At 46.9% G+C, this 4,938-nt stretch overlaps 1 pseudogene; it reads right to left on the minus strand.

Annotated features, from left to right (window-relative positions):
- Positions 1 to 7: 7 nt before the first annotated feature.
- LOC112897299 lies at positions 8 to 4,711 on the minus strand (annotated as a pseudogene).
- Positions 4,712 to 4,938: the final 227 nt, after the last annotated feature.

The raw sequence follows: 4,938 nt of genomic DNA on the forward strand, positions 1-4,938 counted from the left end.
CTGATGAAATAGCGTTCCTTGATTCGCGGAGCTTGTTTCTACAACATGGTAAAAAACCGTTAGAAACCTGTGAATCTGGTATTTCCCAGTTAGTTCGTGCACATGGTTCTAACATCTAACAAGCTCCCTTATAGGTGGCTGACAACCATAAATCTTTTGGGGATCAGAAAACCGGAATTTACAAGAACTATAACCCACCCCAACTCAAATAAACTCTATTTATCTTTGCAGCATAATATCACATAAAAGCTATGGGATGCATTCCAGATGAAGCATATTGTCTAGGAAGGAGCCACATAATCACAGCATTTTGGCCAACCCAAGTTGAGCATTCTAATTATGTAAGTACGATAATGGCGGTCTAGTCCTTACATTTCTTTTTCCAACTGCTTCTTGATGAATTCCTTCGAATGGGCTGTAACTTTATCAGTCTTGTTGCAGAATATAAGCACAGGAACCCTTTTCTTCACTACAGTTTGCCTTTGTCAGAATGTCATACAGATACCTGTGACAACATGACAATATTGGAACACAATGTTAACATTAAAAAATGATCAAATACAGAAAAAGTTCTGCAATGTTGGGATATGAAGGCTCTTAGTTGCACTATGCTAACTACATTAAGAAATTGATCAAACAGAATAATTTCTGAAAAGTTTGGGATATGAAAGGCTCATAATCACACAGCCAATTTAAATCCAGAACAATGGAAGGTAAAAGTAGATGAAATAGACACCAAAGATACTTGCTAAAAAATAAAAACAGAAGGCAGAAAATTACTCTGCAGCAGCTTGCATGCTAGACAAGAAATCTTGAGCATCAACAATGAAAACAACCCCAGCTGCTTTAGGCAGGACTTCATCAAGCTTGGGTTTGAGCCTTGCATGACCAGGAACATCAATAATATGCACAGGTTTTACTTTGCCTTTCTGCAGAAAAGGGCAACAGGAATGTTTAACAAAAATATTGCGGTCAGGAAATGCATGTTTCTTCATAAGAAACAGAGCAATTATTTTTTATCTCAATAAGTTGGGAAAACAATTAATCTAGAAGTTTCCTTACCCTTTCTTGCTCCGAATGCAGCACAAACGTATCATTGTTTTCTTCCATTGAAGTCACAGTTCCTTGATGTGATGATCCATCCCGAAGCTGACAGGCAGAGACACAGAATTAGCAGAGAAGGTAAAGATAGTATAAGATAACCCAACAACTTGTTACATTGGTATTGAACTATTGCTACGAATGCCAAATGTCTAATAGACAAAAGGTACAAAAAAATCCTAGCTTTTATGGTCAATGGAGTATTTCTAGGATCAGATATGAGCATAGTCAAATCAAACCCTCTATTCCATATTTCAAAACAACATCAAATATGAGATCATGAAAGCACCATAATGAGCAGAACTGATGTCAGCTATTTCACACCCTAAATATATTCAACAAAATAAAATTCAGACAAGATTATTTTGCAAATGAGACACTACAACCTTTTTCACTTGAAAAAACCCTATACCTCGAAAAAAAGGGAAATGGTAGTTACCTGGTAGAAAAGAGTAGTTTTGCCACAGCCACTAAGCCCAGATAGCACTATGGTGTTTGGTTTCGAGGATTTCAGGCAAGATGCTGCGGCAAAAGAAAGGGCGGACAAAGTAATTACTTATCATTTATACCACTCTAACATAACGAATTGTATGTCAAAGCAGAGATCTTAACAAGCAACAGTGCAACACGGCGGAAAAACATTAATATGCACAGCATGACACATGGTGCCTCCTAGATATTAGATCATAAGGTATCTCTGAATTTAACACAAAAAGGAAAAGCAAACCCCCTCCTCATTTCATAACTAAATGTGTCATCATCAGATACTTCATATTCAAGAACTCGTAAATACTAAATCATTTTAGAGATGCAAGCATTTGCAGATCATGCTAACAAATGTTAATAAAACCATGTGCCTAATCTTTTATTATTCAATAATCAATAAAGCACCTCATAACTACATTGTTGGAAACTTGTGGAGCAGACAGGCAGCGACACCTCAGAGTATATATATTCCGATTTCTGAATTAACCAGTCTGAAAATTGTGCGCTCTCTGCTTCCTTCCTAAGCACAACTATAAGTTACAAAACTAATAAATGTTGACAAACCCCACGGATGGACTAACATATACACTATAAATGGTATTGCCCCCCCCCCCCCACCCCCCACCCCCCGATTAAATAGGTAATTGCAGGTTGCTTTCCTAGTTGCTTAATTTCAGAGTATAGCCTTTCTTCACGGTCCATGCTCCCATATGATCCAGGGCATGGACTCAGTCACATGTATTGTACACATATATGTGAAACAGACCACACACTACAGCTAAATATGCTGCCACAACTATAGTTTATTCTACAGCGGCAAATCAACGACAACCAAGAAACTTAACCAATAGCTCCCACGCTTTTAGGACCCCCAAGCAAGTCCCCTATAGCAGAACTGAACACACCTATGTATTTCAATCCTACACCTCCCGAGGATGTTAGCAATAAAACATTCCAAGACTCGGCGCTCAATGCAGGGCAAGAAGCACTCTAGGTTTGGTACAGTACCTACGACAAGCACCAGGATTGTGATGGCGACCACCGCGGCCGCGACATAGATTGCTCCGGGGCTGCTGACGGATCCAGGCCTCGGCCTGCGCCCCCACAACTCGGCCTGGCGAATCCACTCATCCACAGGGGCGGACCCAGTATAGGACATGGGTGTACACCTGCACCCTCAATAATTTTTGCAAAAAAATCGAAGTTAGTAGGTAAAATCCAGGTCAAATCTGAATACAAATAGCACACGTTAGGGGGTTCGGGTTGTTTTTTTTTGAGGGGAACTACAGCGGGCAAGCTGCCAGCCTGAACAATAATATAATAAGGTATGGCAAACCACAAAGTACAACAGCATCTGCTAGCGCAAGCTCGACACGAGAAACAAAAGATTACATCCAATGTTTGCAAGCACAATGACACAAAAAAGAAGAAGAATAGATACAGAAAGGAGGAACACAACTCTCGAATTGGAACAAGGACCAAGAATTTGCACTGGCCGAAGGTAATCCAACATTCTCCATCGAGCATCGCGACCAAGCAACATACTTGCCGGCTTCACCAAAACCAATACGCTACCCACCACCCCTCATAGCTACGCCTCACTGCTGCCGCCTCCATCGTCCAACGAGGGAGGAAACCTCGAAGGAATGAGGGACCGCCACAACGGAAAGGGGACTAATGGTGGAGGGAGACCACTGATCAAAGCTTCACCGGAAACATCGATCTCCCTTCAAGCAAATGCAGCACCTTTCACAGCACATCCGGACCCCCGTCTACCACCATCCGACGCCCAACAAGGGGAGGAACTCTCGAAGGAAGTAAGGTCGGCAACATAGAGCGCGCCTGGCATTTAATTGATGATACCACCAACAAGAAGAGCGACAACGAAGAAGAGTGCCAGAAGCAGGCACAAATCGATCCATGGACGCAACCAACAACCACACAGAACAAGAACCATGGCCAATAGGAGAAGAAGACACCGCAGCTTAGATACTTGCAAGACGGTATACCGAGCGGAGGTCAGACCTCCGCACGCACCGGGCGCGACGCTTTCACTGTCGGACCGCCGTTAAATCAGCAGCTGCAAGGCAGCGAACGGGTGAAGAACACCAAGAAATTCGCCGGATCTGGAGCAGAGGTAGGGCACCTCCCCAAGTGGAGGTGGGGCACCTCCCACGCACCGAGTGTGTACTTTCGCTGTGCAGCAATGGTGAATCTCAAGTAACTTGCTCCAGAGAACCCCGCAAGCTGCCCAGGGCCGACGCAGAACCAGCAAGCTCAATGCCGGAGTCCACAGGACCGCACCCCTCACGCCCCTGGGCGACCACGCTACTCACCCATGGATCGCCAAGGGCTGACGCAAAGCGGTGGTAGGGCCTCGCCGACGAAGTGGAAGCACATCCTGCGAGCCGACAAAGCTGCATCTAGGGGGAAACACCGACGAAGTGGCTCCGGTCGCACCTGACCCGCACCCTCCAGCCGAAGAGCAGCCTCTCCCGGCCCTAGGCAGAGGCTGCAGATGTGTGCAGGCAGACGCGCGCGGGGGAGGGGTTGGAGGAGGTGGGGCGCTCCTCAGGACGACACCGCATGGGAAAGGCCCCAACAGACCGGGAATCGCCAGATCCGGACTTGGCAAGGATGGATCTGGGCGCCGCGGCGTAGGAACGGCGGCCGTCACCGGTTTCCTCCACAACTCCGGCAGGAAAAAAGGGAGAGAGAGGAGCGGGGCGGAGAGTCTGTGGAAGAGGCAAGTGAGGGGAGGGGTGCGCCGCCGCCGCTCTAATCGCAGCCGAGCGGACTTCCACTGGAGGGCTCCGGCGGCGGCGAGCCGGAGGGAAGGAGGGAGCGGGTGCTGGGTGCTGGGGGCGGCGCCGCCCGAGTCGCACCTGGGGCGACGCGGGGGCGAGGGGAAAAACAGCCTTCAGCTCCTCCGGGTTTGGGTGTTCGATTTCGCACAGCAGGAAAGGAAGGGAAGGGAAAGGGCGGACATACCTTGTCGGCCGGCGAAGCGTCCGACGAAGAACTGGCAAGGGCGGCGCCACTCCCCTGTCGTCGCCGCTTGGAAAGAAGGCGGCCGAGCGAGCGAGCGAGAGAGAGAGAGAGAGAGAGAGGACACGGGGAGCCTGGGAGACTTTCCGTGCGCGCGTCGGAAGGCCCACGAGAAGCCCACAAACGCAGCGGGAGGAAGGTGTGCTTTCCTTTTTTTTTCTGCTCCTTACTTTTGCTAAATATCCTGTGACTAGCATGTTTGAAATGTTACATTAATATAGATAACATTCTAAAATACAAGATTAAGCATCTATTCAAACTTGATGAAATATTTTGGATAAATCAGTTCAACATTTTAGATAA

This window comes from Panicum hallii, chromosome 6 (assembly GCF_002211085.1).
Source record: "Panicum hallii strain FIL2 chromosome 6, PHallii_v3.1, whole genome shotgun sequence".
Classification (NCBI taxonomy): Eukaryota; Viridiplantae; Streptophyta; class Magnoliopsida; order Poales; family Poaceae; genus Panicum; species Panicum hallii.